Here is a 19,137-nt window from a genome sequence, read left to right as displayed (position 1 = left end):
TACTCCTCTTCACACACTTCTTGTGTGAAAGGTGTCCATGCACTGAAAGGGGCAACAGAGCCATCCTGCATGCTTTGCCTAAAATTGTGCAGTAGGACTGCCACCAGACTCATAAAGCAAACATACATGGGCTGTGGAAGTCAAAATGCATAAAAAGCTCTGTGTAAGTTTCTCAGTGTTCTGGAACTCTTTGTGATCAGCATCCAAAACATGGGGAAGGCTCTTACATAGAGGCTTTCCTGCTGCAAATGTCTACAGATCTTGGCTGGCATCATGTTAATGACATACACTGGCATAAATGTACCTTATGCTCACATATGCTGCCCCAACTCACCACTGTGCTACAATAGCCCCTCCTCCCATGGCCATTCCCTCTGAGACTTCCACGGGACCTTGGTGAATCTCACAGGAATATGTCCTTGGTCTGCCTCTGAGTATTGGAATGATCATCACTAACAATGGAATATGGAAGTGTGGCTCTCACAATGTAAAGGTGAGTGACAGGGGAGCCACAGCAGAGTTCTGCATATAGGACTCATATATTACACTCAGCCATGTAGGATCTTGTGCATCTAGTGCATATGGGGAAGGAAAACAACCTCATATCAGAAGCAGGGTCAACATTGTAGCCCCACTCTTACTTTCAGTGTGTAGAGTGATGCATGAAGGAATCTGTAAAAGGCCTATTCATCCTTCTCATTCAGATTCACGAGACATCCAAATTCTCCTTCAGACTGATAGTATGAGAAATGTCACATTATTCCAATGTGTAAGCATAATTAAAATTGAACAGAACAATCTGCAATTTAGTCATAAAATATGCAGTGTGAGTATGCCCTGCAAAAGTAGCTAGCAAATTTGCACAACTAATGAGGTCTAAGCTGATTGAAAGACCCACTGAGCTGAGCTTACTAAAACTTTTTGAAAGACTGGGGTGGGGGGAGGGTTGTGGGATGTCTTTAGCTTTCATTGGCATTACTGTTTGGGTCAGAAAGAATGTAGGCATCTTATATTGCCTCGATCTGGCTGGACCCCATGTGAAGCAAGAACATGCCTCAGACTGGTCTGTAAGAACTCATCACACATCTAACAGATCATAAGCAGTGTAGTGAACATTACTTATTTCTCACATAGGAGATTTTCACACGACATCGTTATATCATTATATCGTTATATCATCCCAAAGTGTAGTGGAATCGCCATAACAGATAGACAATTCCAAAAGATTTTCACATGAGGCTGTTAGTGTTCTTAAAATGTTGATATATCAAAATTCAGCAATTCAACTGTTTTGAAATCATTTTGTAATCATTTATTGCTGAATTCTGATATATCAACGTTTTAAGAACACTAACAGCCTCATGTGAAAATCTTTTGGAATCGTCTATCTGTTATGATGATTCCACTACACTTTGGGATGATTAAGGAACGATATAACGATGTCGTGTGAAAATCTTCATAAAGTGGTCTTTCTGTAAAGTCATAATATACCCATTCCCATTGTATGCTGACCTATCCCTTCACATAGAAAATGAAGCCATCATGACCACATTATAGGGGTGGGTCACAGGTGGTTACAAGATATTGAATAGAGGAATATGTGCAATTGGAACCCACTGTGGAAGCAGCTGCAATTCTGTTGTGTGGAATATAGCTGCAATCAGCTCCAGGTCACCCTTTCAAGAGCACTATCATCTGTGGGGACAAGTCCTCCAAACACACACTTCTGTTAAATGCATGAAGCCTGTGATTCAGCTCTCATAGAGGTTTGCAGATGTTCATCCTCCTTAATATTCATAAAGCTGGCTAAAGCATTTGTTTAAAATTCCTCTTATTCCTAATCAATTACAGCCGACCAAATCACTTTTATGTTGCTATCAGACTCGTTAACTTTGTATGCTGAATAGTTTCAATGTGAATATGCATTGGATTTTATTCTCATTAACTGCTTTAATGGATAAATTAATAAATCTGCAGGCACAATTGGAACCTATTGGCTAGCATCTGTGAATGATGATGAGCAGCATAATTCCACTGATCCACACAATTTGGAATTTTGCTTTTAAAGTTATTTTAACAATTATGTGCTGTTGAAAGAAAGGAACTCTCATGGAGCACTCCCACTCTATACATGAGATTAGCATAAATGAGTTTATCATTTCCTATCCCAGCAATACTCCCTAACATTTTGCCTTTTATGGTTATTTGTTTTATTAATATATCATGACATTGCCTTTTTAGAGGAAGCCACCTCCCCCATGGTTCACAATGTAAGAACGGTATTGAACTTTTTGTCAAGCAGAAGTCTCACTAGGGGAGTGAGGGATGTGTGGACCACACCAGGTAACACCCTAAAAGGTGGGAGGGGTGACACCACTGTTCCCCAGAGTCTGCCTACTGGTAGAAATGGGTTGTGAAATTCATCTGCATCCTTATAAACCCTGGAGCTCAGAGAAAGAGAGAGCATGAGTGGGGCAAGACTCTGGTGGATGAACAAAGGAGAGCCCTCAGTTTTTCAATAATTATTTTATAATTTTCTATTTAAAAATCATCTCTTACAAAAATTTCACTTTAATCACATGAAACTATATATAAATCTAAATACATTTAGGTTGTACTTATGATATTGTAATTTAAGAGTATAATTTTTATTTTGCTAGTTATTTATGTACCAACTGTTGCCATTGTTTTCATTGGTCTATGGAAATTACAGTTGACAAGTAACATTAGTACAAAAACATTGCTAAGGATTCTGTATGGTGAGATATAGGAGAAGATCAATGGCATGTGTGACACCATGCTTTGCCTTACTGGGTGACACCAACCTTAGTGTTGCCTCTGTAGTCAGAGAGTGTAACTATCGGTGAGGGGGCAAAATGAGAGCATTGCTCTCTTAAATAAGAATGTTGCCCTTGATGAAATTTTCTTCCAGCCCCAAAATTCATTGACAATAACATAAAGCGTTAGTGGTACATTTAGAAATACAGTTGAGGCATCCAAAGTAAAGGGACAGGCAAAGTAACCAATGGAATGCAAACACAGCAAATATAAGAGTTCTACGTATGAATATTTTTCTGTGTCTCACTCTCTGCAATGCTAGAAATTTGAAGACTGAAGGAAAATTTCATGTGAGGGGAGTAAAAATATGGGGGTGGGTGGGTAATGCCTTCATTTTGCCACCCCTATAGCCATAACCTTGACTTAGCTGCTGAACTTGAGGTACTGGGTTTTGTGTCATTACATACTAGGACTTGTTTTCCTGGAGGTCACTCACCCCCCCCCCCCCCATGACACAAAGTAAAGCAACCTCATTTGGCTCCAGTTGACATGCTTTGCCTCTTCCAATGCCTAAATATGTCTCTAGACTGTACTCTTCAGACATAAGAGTTAAAGCCTCATCCTGGATGGTATAAACACAGTTCTGAGAGACAGTGGCATCACTAAGGGGATGGGGGGGTGAAGAACGCACCAGGTGACACCTTAAGGAGAGGTGACACCACTGCTCCTCAAATATTCATCTGCTTTCCTTTAAAACACTTTAAGAAATGGTGGGAGTGGGGTGAAGCTCAGTGGGAGGAGAAATGAGAAGCCACAGAATGTTTTAAAATTAAAATTTCAAAATTTAAATTCTTTTAAAAAGAATTAAAATTAAATTTTAATTTTTTTATTCTTTTAAAATTTTCTTTAAAAAAATAACTTTTTAACCAAACCGTCACTAAGTATATGTGAATACATTTAGGTTGTGCCTATGATACTGTAATTTGAAGGTATGGTTTTAATTTAGCTAGTTGTTTATATCACAACTATTAGCACTTCATTCAATGGAATATGGAAATTTCAATTTGTGAGCAACCTTAGTGCAAAAAAGCATTACTAAGGATTCAGTATGGTGTGAAACGGGAAGAGGTCAATGGGGGCGGGTGACACCATGAGTTACCGCGCCAAGTGACATTAACTGTAGTGCTCAGAGAGGGACGCTTTGTAACTTCAAGTGGAGAAGCCAAAGTACTGCTTCTGTTTTACTCCAACAAGTCAGCTTTGTCCTCTGTCAGCCTGGTGTGTGTGTGTGTGTGTGTGTGTGTGTGTGTAGGGGGGTACTTCTTACTTTTCCAGACATTTCCTATACGATAACCACAAGCAAAAATGTAGCCACTGTGACTGGAGCACTATCATGGTCATTCCTCTGCCTTCTCTTTTACCATCTGTGCCTAACGAAGGAGGCTCTGAGTTTCAAAAGTTAATGCAATGCATTTGTGAAGTTTTTCATTGGCCTTATAAACATATTACCACAAGACAGATTTGGGATTTTTTGTTAACTGAATTTTGTCTTAAAAATCAGTTACAACAATTAAAAAAATAGGTCATTCAATTAAAAGCAGCCTGTAACAACCTGGGCCCAATTACACTACATGAATCATAGTGCTGTTATTCTACTTTAACTCCCATGGCTCCAGCCTATGGAATCCTGGGATTGGCAGTTTAGGGAGAGATATTTGGATATCTCTATCAGAGAGCTCTGCTATGTTTTATTGTTGTTATTATTCAACTTGAAGTCATTTCCACCTCATGCCAATCCTAAAGTGGAACTATCATGGTGTTTTCTTGGCAAGATTTGTTCAGAGGGTGGTTTGTCATTGCCTCTGTCTGAGGCTGAAAGAATGTAACTTGTCCAGGATCACCCAGGTGGTTTCCATAGCTGGATGGGGTTTTAAACCCTGGTATCCTGGAGGCTTAGTCCAGCACTCAAACCTCTGTTTCACCAAGCTGCCAATCCCAGGATCCCATAGGACAGAACCATGGCATTTAATCTGGAATAATTGTGGTATAACAGTGTAGTGTGAATGGGCTCCAGGTAATTAAGACCTGTTCTTATTCCAAAATCAGGGAAAGAGCTAGATGTATATTGATAAGGATGAGGCCACTCTAGAAAGTGCACCAGCTCTTTTAACTGCTATAGATTCGAGGGTGGTTTAAAAACAGCTTGGCCAGGATCCTGCATCTATTTCTTTAATTTGGGGCAGTTAATAATCAAATGAACATTTGCAGAAGGCAAAAGGATAATTTGGCTAGTATGCAGGGCAACTGGTCCCAAGGCACAGTCAAAGGCATGGGCAGTTCTTGGGCAGCGAACAGGTTGTTCTTGCCCTGCTCTGTAGGTAAGCTTCAAAGTATTTAAAGAGATGGTGTTGTGGCTTACAGCCATGACTTCAGCTACAGCTAATGGATATTAAGAGGTAATTAAAGATTTTAAATTAAGTTAGACAATGGTCAACAAGTCAAATCACACGGGGGGAATAAGAACCCACACACCCCATTATACAAGAAAGCTTGCTTAGCTTTCTGTATAGTAAAATGGCTTAATGACCAATATTTTTGCCAGAAATAGAGCTTTGTAATGGCAGCAATTTCCCTCAATCTTAAGAAAACTGTCTTAAGCTAATCATATTAGCATACCTCTATTTAATGTTTAAAAGATTAATCCCCTGAATGCTATAATTCAATTTTAGTTTCATAAATTGAAAATTTGCTAGTATTATCCTGGGCACCTGTGGGTCAGATCTACATTGTTTGCAGTAATGCTCAAATGAAGTGTTTGCCTTAATTCACAGCCAGACCTCTGAGCATGTTAGTCATGATGTAAATCAGGCAGCCATAACTATGTCCCTTCCTTTCTCATATAGAGAACATTTTCTTCAGATGCCTGCAGTAAATTGGACACCCTCTTATTATGTACACTGTTACTTCAATTAGAAGGCAGTATAGAAATGCCTGACACTTGGCATAAATAAATAAATACTATAATGAGAAATGACAAAGTGGCCATTGTGAAGAACAGCAAAGAACAGGAGAAACTATAGAAAATTACAGAAGTAACTTTGTTACTTAACATGAGCAGAGATTATCATTTACTGTACTCAGTATTCCAGTCTAGAAGTGGGTATATTTACCCACAACCTAACATTCTGAAAATACAATTATATGCGAAAATGGCCTATAGACAGGTGGAACATGCGGGAACCATATCCTGAAGTGAATCATATATTTGGATGAGACATTACTGGAGAATATATTTTACTGAACAGCTTGGCCAGTAAATGTTTTTGTGGTTGTGTGCGTGTGTGTGTGTGGAGGGGACTGAAATGTTTGAATACAGAAGGACTTTCTTAACTTTCATGGGGTTATAGCAAGAGGAATGTATACTGACTACAATAATTTCAAATACTGATTATTCAAAAAGAAATTAAATTTCCTTGCTACGTAGGAAGGGGGGATATCTCAGCAGATTACCTGTTTTGCATTCCTGTTAAATCCCTGGCACTTCCATGTAAAGCTGTAGAAAAATCCTGCTGAAATTCCAGAGACCAAGCATCAAAAAACCAACTCTGCAAGCCAGTGTTGACAATAACAGGCGAGTTTGCTTGACAGTCAGACTCAGGATGTGTCCCATCAATTTCATTCACAAATGGACTTCTATTAATAATAGAAGAAAATCTGCTGATATTTTATTAATATTATAACTATTCCCAGTTATTTTCTCTTTTTCAATTTTTTAGGGGAGGGGGGGACGGAAGCTTTTCAGTTATTCAGGCATTGTATTTTGTACAATTTGAAACACTAGTGTGTTTCTGTGTGTGTGTGTGTGCATGTGCATGTATACACATACGTATGTATGCACACGCATGTGCCCATACACAGTCTGTTTTTTAACAGGCTGCAGTTGTGGTAAAAATCAATGAAAGAGGGTAGTACTACAGTACTTCCATTTTTTCAAATCAAGCTACTGTAGTTTCTCCTGTAAGTCAGAAGTAACCTCTTCCTTTCAAGGTCAGTAAAGCATTAATCACAATTCTTTTGAACATGCTTCAAATATAGCAGGTGAGAGCTCTTCCCAGAGCTGCCATTTTCATTTGTGAAAGATGAGCTGGCTGCAAGTAAAGTCAAATCATCACAAAAGGCCCAACACTGTCTGATGTTTTTGACTATTCACTTGGGAGTTTTTCACACAGCTAAAAAATGTGACTTAACTTGCCCGGTTTGAATCCTCTTCTGGGATGCAGCTGGATAGTGTACATTTTGCTGCTGATGCCACCCCCCACCTACAACCTGGTTAGAAGCTGGCCAATTTGCAAAGTTAGTCGCTTCCTGGAGTTGCAAATCATCCAGCTGAGCTCGTATTCTAGCTGAGTTCTAGCCTGTTGTTGTTTTTTTTTTTTTTTTTGCAGGAGGCAGCATTGGTAGCAAAACGCCAGCGATAATATCAGGCTGCTTCCTGGAAGAGGATTCAAACCAGGCAAGGTATGTTGCATTTTTTAGCTGTGTGAAAAAGTCCTTGGTCAGTGAGACAGACAGGTGGAATGGGCCCCAAACATGGCTAGCTTAGACTGACAAAAGCAACCAGAGACAGGACTAGATTTTGAGGTGGCAGAGGCATTTATAACGGTGCTTGGTGTATTTTAAAAACTAGGGCAAATTTAATCTTAATGAAACCTTGGATGAAACCTAGAGTAAATTCTAGTGATACCTGTTTTGGAAGTTTGCATTAAGGAGAGGCTAAGCTGTTTGCTTTTTCTTGTTTGATTTCCTTTGCTTTCAAAGGTTGCAATGGATTCCCAGTAGCCAACCCCAAAGAGCAGAAAATAATTAGTTTTTAGAAGTAGGGAAGTGCTTCTATATCTGTTCTGATACAAAGCTTTCCAAGTACTCAGCTCCCAGTGTCCCTTCACTTCTATATGCCTATATGTGCTTGATTCTGAAATGAACCTACCATTGTAATCAGATACGTTTCCATGCAAAGTATAATTCCTCCAGTTGCTCACAAGGAGTTAGTCATCCACATATTTCAACGTGCTGATTACAATGGTTTATTTGGGCTGGCAAGAGATTGCTGAAGTGGTAACATCAACCCACAAATAGTTTTTCTTTCTTTCCACTAAAAAAAATATTTGGATTCTAAGCAGGCCCAAAGTTTGAAACTTGCAGAATAAAAGTTTATGTCACCTGAATGACATTTTATAATGTAAAACTTTCCCACATCATCTCGAGATGAGACTACCTAATAGAAGGTTGTTACAAATGAGGCACACAATGTTACGTGCATTGCCAGCTGAACAGAAGCAGATTGTGAGAGAGCCATATGTCCGCACTGGTACTGGCCTAGAACAGCCAAGTACACTCCTCCACAGGGTAACCAGCATTTTATGCAATACTTTGAAATATGACAGCCATGCTTCGCATTTATTAAGATGAAGAGGGGCCCAGAGGGAGGGAACAGTCATCTGATCATGTTATTGACTTAATGAAAGAGAAATCTGCTAGGTGGTTAGAAAATATCAAAATATTCATTTTCATACGGGAGGGGTGCTTTCTGTTAAGAAAGGTTTTATCTTCTGTAGAGGAGAATTATTTTTAAATTGGTTCATGGACAATCCATATCTTTCATTCTCCTCTTGAGCATGATGAGATGCTATTTTTTGTCATGAACAGGAAAAGGTCTGGTTCACATGTCGTGTGTCTGAATCCTTTCCCTCTCCCTCTTGCTGTTCCAAAAAGAAAAATAAAGGTCAAAATTAAGAAAAGGGGAGATGAAAAATTAAAAAGGGACACTCCATGTTTTGAAACCACTTGCAAAATGAGGCTCTGCTTATAAAATAAAAAACTGCTTATAAAATCAAATAACACTTTTAGGAAATATATTTTGAGACCAGGTTTAATTAGAACCCAAATTAAGTCAAGATTGGATGGGGATAGAACATACCAGGCCATGAAGTAAAATAAATAAAAGAGAAATAAAATGGAGCTTATCCCATGGCTTAATAAATAAATTTTCCTCTACCCAGTTTAAATCTTACTTCAGGTGGCATCCTGATATTATCACAAGGTTTTTGCTGCCTAACTTGCCACCCGAATACAGCCCGCGTCCATTCCCACTTCTAAGAGCGCTTCTCCCAGCTCTTTTCAGATCTAGGAGTTTTCTGAGTTAAGAAAATGGCCTCCGGAGCTCTTCTGGAAGCATGGATGGATCCGGGCTGTATTCAAAGGTGCAAATTAGGCAGCAAAAACTTTGGGATAATATCAGGTTGCCACCTGAATTAAGATTTAAGCCGCGTAGAGGTAAATTGATTTATTAAGCCATGGGATAAGCTCCAATATTGCTTGCTTGTTTGCGTTTTCACTTTTTCATTCTTTCTTTGTCTAAGAAGTCTCAAAAGAATTTCATACAGCTCAGACTATGGCTGAATCTATGGCTGTATTCCAGCTCCACCGAGTAGCATTCTGCCCTGGTCTGACCCCTTTCCTACCATATACACCTGTATTAATCCGAACTGACAACAGTGTGGAAAACCACATGATATTCACATCATATAGTCACATCAATTCAGGGGGGTATTTGTACAGTGTTCATATGTTCCCTGTATTGCTTTATGTGCGGTCACACAACCGCACCGGAGTTTTCTTTTGTTTGTTTCTGCCATGCATGCACATATTCTCACAATCAAATAACCCTTTTCTGTTTTCCATTGTTTAGTCCACTCTCCTATACTCTCAATGGATTGAGTACATGCCTGGGTGGTTACCTCAGCCTTCACACCTGTTGTTTCTGTCCCTCTAATTTGCTGCTGCATTTTCTAAAATTAATTCCCAGGAAAGTGGATGTAGATTGGTGGTATATGATGTAATCTTCTATGTAAGTCCTATTGAATCCAATAGTGCTTACTCCCAAGAAAGTGTTTTGTATTGCTTGCCCCATGAGACTCTTGTCACTTTACTCAAAAGAACATTTGAAAGGAGACAAATATTCAAAGATCAAAGATTGCAAGGTGGAGGGGAGGGATAAAAATGTGCCACCCTTTCTTGTTTTTCTCAGGTGAGCTGGAGCCCAGGAAATACATCTCCAGTGAGTCCCTGCTGCCCACCCACCAGTTGGTGACCACTTACCAACCTGGCTCCCTTCTTACCCCTCTATTTGCTGACCTGCAAATCTGTGCAGTGATGCTGGTAGAGAAGGGGTGTGTGTGTGAAATATTGACCTGTGAATGTGTACAAACACCAGATCCCTCCCCCCTGACAAAGCAACACCACTTTTTCCAGATGCAGATACAAACAAGGGACCTACCCTTCTGTGACCTAGGTGATTACTCACCAGTTTGGCCCCACACTCCTCCACCTCAATTCCACTGCAATCCCAATTTAGGGATCAAACCATATGTTCTAAAAACCCAATATTTCCCCAAAACAGTGGGCTAAACTGTGGTTTTGGAGTCTTTTTTATTGTCCTAAAGCCCTCAGGCATCAAAAAGAAGTGTTTTCACTTGGAAGGAGAAGAACATTGTGTTCCAACAGGACTGGTATCAAGGTAAGGATGCATTATTTAGCCTCTGTAGATTCAGACAAGGTTTCTTGAACTATGGCCTCCTGTTTCAGTTTAAAAAATAATAGTGGGCTAATCAGAAACAAATTTGCCATGTTCTTGAACCCAGCAGTCCCTGTGCATTTTGCTCGTCTATGGAATTAAATCACATAGAAAGGGAAAGCAGATTATAGGCATTGTTCTCCCCTGTTAGATTATGTTTCAGTAGCATTTGTTACCATCAGGGAGAGAATTCCTAAAGGAAAAGAAGATCCCAGTTTACATGGCTGACGACTCTCACCTCAGCAAGTGACAGAAAATCAAACATGGTGTCTTATGGGGGAAAAAACCAGGAGGATTACACTTCACAAAACAAACTTAACAAACAATAGAAAAGCTAGGTGATTGCCACTGAGAGGACTACGAACACAGACAATAGCCTGAGAATACAGTTGCACAAATATGAACTCCCTTGTAGTCAGTTATGTAGTGTTTTTGTAAATCTTGATGTGATAAAAATAAAATTCTCACCTAAGAAGTCAATCATATAGGTCATACGGGGAATGGAGAACAGGGAAACTGCATGCTGGAACTTCTCAAAGTTAATGTGAACCATATTTCCCAGAGGCAACAGCAGTGTTATTTATGTGTGTTGGATGTCAACATCTAGCAACTCCTGGAATGTATTTTTCTAAATAGCTAGAGTGCATCTGTACCGTGAAGCCAAAGATAGCTCTCCAGGCTTAAATATCATCTAGACTATATGTACCCAATAGGTATCCCATAGTTGGTAGACTACAATTCCCTTCTTCCCTATCCATCAGTTAAGATGGTTGTAGAAAAAAGATTTGTAGTACATGTAAGAACATATGGGGCCTATAGATGATACCGGGAGGTGGGGATTCTCTCCTGTCCCTTGAACACCCAGCCACTCCACTTAGCCAATGTTTGAGCACAAGCATGTTCTTCTCCTGCTAGATCACCAGGTTATTCTAAGGGTTAGTGGTAGTAAAACAAGGGTGGGCAGACTTTCAGTTGTGTTTTTTCATTAGGAACCCAAAGTTCATCAATTGCACCCAAGAATCAAAATGGTGGTTCAAGAAAGCTAATAGAGAACTGCTGAACAAGTTGCCTCTGATCACAAGCTTAGTCCTGAAATTTGCTTTTAGTAGCAGAACTGGAGAGCAGCAGATTAGAGCAGGCATGGTGTAGTGGATGAGTGCTGACTAGGACATTAGGAGGCCAGGGTTCACACTGTCTCAGGATTACAATAACACAATGGTAAGCCACCTTTGAACAAATCTTGTCATGAAAATCCCAAAATTTTAGAAACACCCTAAATCAGAGTCAACTTGAAGGCATATAACAGCTATAAACAACAAATCAGAACTGGAGCTTGCACACAAATCCTTTTTACACACAAATCAATTCCTATTACCACTCCTTCATTTCCTTGATTTAAATGGTGTAATCTAAGATGGAAGAAATGCCTTTTGTTTTCTGACTCTCACCTTTCTCTCTGCAACCTGGTACCTCCATCCCATGTTGAACTAAAACTCACTCTTCACCCTCATGCTGCATTTAATTTGCATGGGATGGCTATAATTTTGCTATGTTAACCAATTTTACAGACACTCACGTAAACGTCAAATCACTATAGAGTTTTTACTTCTACAGTGGAAAGATAACCAGAAGTGTGTGTAAGAAAATTGGATGTGTGAGTAATAGATGTTCTGTGCAATGATGAGTGATGGGACTTTGTTCTGAAAGGTTTCAAGGCCAAACTTGCCAAGCTCTCAATGATCACAGCTTTGAACTGAATGGACTGTGTTTACCCAGTGTGCTTTCCTGGTGTTTCCTTTCCTAGCTTTCCTCTTATAATTATTAGTTCCATTTGATATATCTGATTTCTAGTGTCCAGTGAAGTGACATCTGAATGGTGGTGAAGATGAAGAATATTGAATAGTCTCATCTTTAAAGTATTTTCACATTTAATTTCCTTTTCTGAGAATTAGTGTAACTCCATTTTTTGTCCAAGGACCAACTGTCTATAGTCATGATGACTTCACACAAACGACCTTTACATTGGCTTTGTATTTCCCATACCATCAGTTTGAAAAGAAAAAAATACCATTGGCTAGAAATCCAAAAGCATGACATATTACATATATTTTTCCTGGATTGTGATATTTCATACTGTCTATTGAATGTTTCCATAAGATAAAAACTCCCTGCATATTAGGAAGAAAGAGTCTAGCATGACAAAAATGTAGTTGTTTTGGAGGAGAAGGAGAAGGAGGATACAGGAACTTCAGGGCAGAAATATTAGGAAAAGAGAGGATGGTTCAGGTCCTCTAACATAAGTGTGTATACAAGCCGGGGGGGGGGGGGGATTACATAGTCCTCCATATACTGCTTGAGTGCAACTCCCAACATTCCTCACCATTGGTTATGCTGCTTAAGATTGATGGGAGTTATAGTTCATCAGCATCTGAAAGACTGCCCAATTCCCACCCCTGATGTAGGCCATGGAAGGGCAATTTGTGATCTTCCAGGTGCTGCCTTATCTCACATGGGGGGTTTGCAGCTCAGATTCGCAGTCACTCCTGTTCTAGCAACGCAAAATGTTACAATGTTAATTTGCATTGTTGGACCCTCAGTCACCCCAGATCTGAGCTGCAAAAAGCTCCAAAAAGCTCCGTGTGATAAACCTCTTTGCCTCAGTGTTCTCAGAAAAGGAAAAGGGTGCTCAACCTGAGGATAACGGATCAGAGGACAGAATAGGGGGATTTCAGCACAGAATAAGTAAAGAGATAGTACAGGAATATCTTGTTAATCTAAATTAATTTAAGTCTCCAGGACCAGATGAACTACTGCCAAGGGTATTAAAAGAACTGGCTAATGTAATATCGGATCCATTGGCAATAATCTTTGAAAACTCCTGCAGAACAGGAGAAGTCCCAGCAGACTGGAGGAGGGCAAACGTTGTCCCCATCTTCAAAAAGGGGGAAAGAGAATCCCAACAATTATCGTCCAGTTAGTTTGACATCAATACCAGGAAAGATTCTAGAGGAGATCATTAAACAGAGAGTCTGTAAACATCTAGATGGAAATTCCATAATCACAAAAAGTCAACATGGGTTTCAGAGAAACAAGTCATGCCAGACAAATCTGTTCTCTTTCTTTGATAAAATTACCAGCTTGGTAGATGAAGGGAATGCTGTGGACATAGTATATCTTGATTTCCATAAGGCCTTTGACAAGGTTTCCCATGACATTCTTGCCAACAAGCCAGTGAAATGTGGGCTAGACAAGGCAACTGTTACATGGATATGTAATTGGTTGACTGGTCGAAGCCAAAGGGTGCTCAACAATGGCTCCTTTTCATCCTGGAGAGAAGTGACCAGTGGGGTTCCACAGGGCTCTGTCCTGGGGCCAATGTTATTCAACATCTTTATCAATGACTTGGATGACAGAATTGGGGGCATACTCATCAAATCTGCAGATGACACAAAATTAGGAGGAGTAGGTAATACCCCAGAGGACAGGATCAAAATTCAAAATGGCCTGAATAGACTAGAAAGCTGGGCTAAAGCTAACAAAATGAAATTCAACACGGAGAAATGTAAGGTACTGCACTTAGGGCGGAAAAATAAAATGCACAGATATAGGATGGGGGACACCTGGCTGAATGAGACTACATGTGAAAGGGATCTGGGAGTCCAAGTAGACCATAAGTTGAACATGAGTCAACAGTGTGATGCAGCAGCTAAAAAGGCCAATGCAATTTTAGGCTGCATCAATAAAAATATAGTGTCTAGATCAAGAGAAGTAGCAGGGCCACTGTATTCTGCTTTGGTCAGGCCCCACCTGGAATATTGTGTCCAGTTCTGGGCGCCACAATTCAGAAAGGACACTGAGAAACTGGAGCATGTCCAAAGGAAGGCAACTAAAATGGTGAAGGGTCTGGAAACCATGTCCTATGAGGAACCACTTAGGGAGCTGGGATGGTTAGCCTGGAGAAAAGAAGGTTAAGAGGTGATATGATAGCCCTGTTTAAATATTTGAAGGGCTGTCATATTGAGGAGGGAGCAAGCATGTTTTCTGCTGCTCCAGAGAACAGGACCCAGAACAATGGATGCAAGCTACAGGAAAAGAGATTCCACCTCAGCATTAGGAGGAACCTCCTGACAGTAAGGGCTGTTTGACAGTGGAACACACTCCCTCAGAGTGTGGTGGAGTCTCCGTCTTTGGAGGTCTTTAAGCAGAGGCTGTTAGGGATGCTTTGATTGAGATTTCCTGCATGGCAGGGGGTTGGACTGGATGGCCCTTGTGGTCTCTTCCAACTCTACGATTCTATGATTTTATGAATCAGTGAAACAGGAAGGCTTGCTGCCTCAGGGGAAGGAGTACAGTATTAGGCATAGAAAAATAGCATCAAATGGGTCTATTGTTAAGGCTGCCTAGGAAGAGAGAAGGGTTGTTGCCACTCTGCAGAAATAAAGCAGTTTGACATCACTTTAACTGCCATGACTCAATGCTATAGAATTCTGGGCTTTTCTAGTCTGGTTGGGCACCAGAAATATATCAATGCCAGAATTCTATGGCCGGAGGTCGTGCGGCGGAAGTGACACAGCAAGTGCGTGACTAGCGCCTCACGGCGCCACTTCCGGGTTGCAGAAAGAAGCGCCATTTCAGTGCTTCTTTCTTGCTGCACCCGGGAACCACGCTGTTTGGCCACTGCGGTTCCTGGACGTAGCAAACGGCGGCGGCGGCACAGCGCCCTTCTTGGGTGCTCTGTAACGCGCCTAAGTGAAAGGTTGTCCTCAAACCCACCCATCCCTCTTGAATTCCCCCCATGTCCCTATACCCTTCTTTCTGCTTCTTTCCCCCTCCCATGTGCTGCTCTAAAGTCAACAGGACAACCTGTTAGCCAACCTGCATGCCATTCTCAGTAAATGCCAAGGTGTGCCAACTTAACATTTTAATCAAGTTAATTAACAACAGCCCAGCTCATTATTTAGTTATGTTCACTGGAATGAATTATTTCCCCAAGTTCTAACATTTAGAGCTTTTGTGGCTGTTGCCTTCAATTTCTGACTTATGGTACCACCAAGACAAAATTCTCATGGAATTTTTTTGGCAGAATTTATTCAGAAAGGGTTTGCTCTTCCATCTCTGAAGCTGAGAGAGTGTGACTTGCTTAAGGTCACCCAATAGGTATCCATGGCTGAGAGGGGATTCAAACCCTGGTCTCCTAATGTTGTAGTCCAATACCTAAATCACTATACCATGCTGGCTCTGCTCTAATTGTTTTTCAGATCTCACATTCCAAGCTCTGCTCCTAAATTACTTGGTCCAATCTATGAGACTGCGGTGGCGGGGGGGGGGGGGGGGGGGGTGTAAATGTGTAACTACATGTGTGGAAATATTATATGAGAACTCTCTTGAATGACTCCAAATCTATGAAAAAAATCTTTCATAGAAATATGCAGCTTTTGAATCAAGAGCAGGTCTTTTGTGATCAGTAAATTGCAGCAGATTAGCACTGTTTTAAAATAAACTATATTTGCGTACCCTCAAAAAGGGCAGTCCATTTTGAAAAATGACTGTCCTAAATAGTTATTCAGAACCTCCAGTTTTGTTAAGATGTTTTTGCCGAATAGAATTTGTATTCTTTGATTAGTTTTCTGCTAGCGTGGAGCGTATTAAAAAAAATGCAAAAGCAAGTCTTATGAAGCCTAACCAATTTCTTGTCATTTTCTCCTGTGAAAGTAGCATTTCTAAATTTGAATTTCTCCCATAAAGGAAGAAAACTCATGCTAATATTAAAAAAATTATTCAAGGCACTCTACATTATGGCATTTTCACCCATTACATATTCCGAGCTTTCTCCAGACCCTGCGTGCACATCCTTCTGTGAACTGAAGGAACACCAGTAGATGGAGCTCAAGAATATCGTGAGTAACTCTTGCATTTTGTATAATGATGGAAACCTGTTGGATTCTAGTAATGGGTTTTTGTGCAGTGCAATATTTAATGATTGTCAGTAGCGAACCAACATAAGGTCAACTGGATGCACATACTAATGTACACCCCAGGCTGATTCTTCTTCTTTTCCTGGATAGCTTTTTCTTAGATATACATCCCATAGTGGATTCTTTTCCGTGCTGAATTTCACATTATTTCATAGGGCTTGGAAAAGTTATTTTTGTGGACTATAATACCCAGAATCCCCTCACCAACATAGCTTTATTCTGGGGATTTAGTTCAAAAATGTAACTTTCCCAAGCTGTATTAAGGCTGTATCTCAAAACTGATAATACAATGGCAAGGTATAATTCAGAGAGCTTTAAAGCAAATAGACAATAAATAGCAGAGGCATGCAAGAACAATGCCTTCATGAGTATCTGGCATGCCAGAGCTATGAACCTTTTATTTCCTGCACATTTGCCTCAATTTTATACTAAAATCCGACTGTAAGCCTGTTAATCCACCTTCCTTTACCTATGTCCTTTTCTGTTTAATGGAGAAAAATTCCATAATGAAAGATGTAAATCATCTACAGGACCATATTAAGTGGGCATGGTAACCAGACGTCAGCTATGTTCTAACATAGGATTGTCTTTCTATATGCTTCAGTATTTGATCAGGACACTAGATCCGTCCTTGTCATCTCTTTTTGGTTGACATGCCCAAAATCATGAGAAGCACTATGCCTCCCCTCTAGTCCTCTGAAAACAGACCTGGGACATCCTAGGAGAAACCCCATCTGCTCCCAGTTCTGGACCATGTCATGTCATAATTATTCTTAAGCATGCCTCATTTAGTTTGATACACACCAGATTGAGAAAGATCCCTTGATGATAGCAAACATCTTGGACTGCTGGAATGTATGGACAAGGTGAATGGATGTGTGAAATGTACGTTAATAGGACAATGCACCGGGTTGCCAGACAGGTGTGCTGCAGGATTGGCATGACTGAGTGTCAGATGAAGCTGCATTTGGGAAAAAAAAGGAGGGCCTGGCTGATTCAAGCAGTACAGTTTTATTCGGCCCAGATGCCTGACAGGTCTGAGAAGAACTCATGTTTTGGGGGCTTTGGGGTGCCAGAAAGCTGTGCTCATTCAGCAGTGCTCACAAGGTCTGCAGCATTTGAAGAAGGACTGCAAAGTGGCCGATACAGCTGCTGTGGATTCCACAGTAAATGCTGACACAGTTGCTCTGATCAGGGACTGTTTCTCTTCATCGGCAAAAAAAGCATCACACAAAACTTAACAGCCCCAGTTTCTGATTGACTGGGGGGAAAGGATAATCTAACACTACTACTACTACTACTACTACTAATAATAATAATAATAATAACAATAACAATTTATTGCAGAAATGAAATAAGATGGAATCCAGGATGTGTACAGGGAGAAAATGTTAAGTGAGATGAGTATTGTAAGGAAACAGCTGAAGGAGAAAATGAATGTTGTTGTTCCATCTGCATCTTAGGGAGTAATGCAGGGGGAGTAGTATTGACAGAATCAGAAGATAAAGCAGAATGGGCACATGTAGGAACTGTGTTTATGCATGTGTGTGTGTCTTGGGAAAAATGTAAGAAGGGATCAGCAACTGAGATGGCAACAGAACATTAGCAAGGGAAGATAAGAAGTTCAAATCTGATAAAGAAGGAATGATGCCACACAAAGAAGGAATGAGAAGTGTGGAATAATTGAAAGGCACAACTGTCTTGGAAGTAATATGTGCATTTCGAATATTTTAAAGCCTTAGGAATAACAGAGAGGAGGAGTGAAACCAGAAAAGACAATTAAGGACTGAACTAGAGATTAAAACTGACAAGAAGACCAGAGAACAAATATTGCTCACTAGGATGGATCTGCCAGAGCTTAGAAAATTACCCTTTTTGAACTACAATCCCAGAATCCTCTCCATCCAGAGTTGAGAATTGTAAATAGTAAAAAAGATATTTTCAAAGCTCTGGGACTTCTTTTACTGGAGATGCAGGTGACCTCATCCTGAACTTATGGGGAAAAACTTGCAAGGTTCTGTGTTCATAATGGACACCATTGTTCCTCACAAGTGTGCATGTGAGGAAAGGCTGTAAGATGGAGAGATGCTCAGACGGCCGGAGAGCTACCCCAGTGGCCACCATGAGCCCGGCAATTGCTAGCCCCATGAGCCATCTGCCTTTTCCCTATGTTCTGAAAACATGCATTCATTTCAAGATGGAAGAGAATGTATAAAGATGTCTCTGAGGGCTATTATCCCAGGAGTATCAGTATATGGGTGGGTGGGAAAGGAGCACGAGGGGAATGAGCACCAGCAACCTAGACAGTTACTACCACCAATGTAGGTCCCAGCTAGAGAGTTTGGCCCAGCATGATGGGGTGAAGCCTGAGCGTTGCATTTTCTTGCCCTCTGGCTCTGCACAGCTGGCCCAGCAGTTTCCAGCTCAGCTCACTCTCTGGCATCACTTACTAATCTGTGACAAGTTCAGTATGTGCCCAGTGCTACAGAGTGAAGGAACTGACATTGACTCACCCAGGGCAGCTAGCGCTTCTTCCCAGTTCTACATTTCTACATCTAGGCAGTAGATGGCTCTCCAGGCAACTCAGTGAAACCAGACTGCACACATTTTCATTTTCTTCAGCTGCAGCCTGCATGGCATTCTGATTCCCATCCCCCTGCTTGCTTTCGCTTTCTCCCCCTTTAGATCTGTGATCCCCTCTACACACACACACACACACACACACACACACACACACACACACACACACAC

At 40.7% G+C, this 19,137-nt stretch overlaps 1 long non-coding RNA gene across 1 annotated transcript in view; it reads right to left on the bottom strand.

Moving 5' to 3' along the window:
- LOC121931493 overlaps positions 1 to 19,137 on the bottom strand; it is a 53,799-nt gene that overhangs the window by 34,189 nt on the left and 473 nt on the right. The window lies entirely within an intron of this gene.

Source organism: Sceloporus undulatus, chromosome 5, assembly GCF_019175285.1.
Source record: "Sceloporus undulatus isolate JIND9_A2432 ecotype Alabama chromosome 5, SceUnd_v1.1, whole genome shotgun sequence".
In the NCBI taxonomy this organism is placed as follows: domain Eukaryota; kingdom Metazoa; phylum Chordata; class Lepidosauria; order Squamata; family Phrynosomatidae; genus Sceloporus; species Sceloporus undulatus.
Note: the sequence above shows the minus strand (reverse complement) of the source record. Positions and strands in the feature narration are given on the sequence as shown.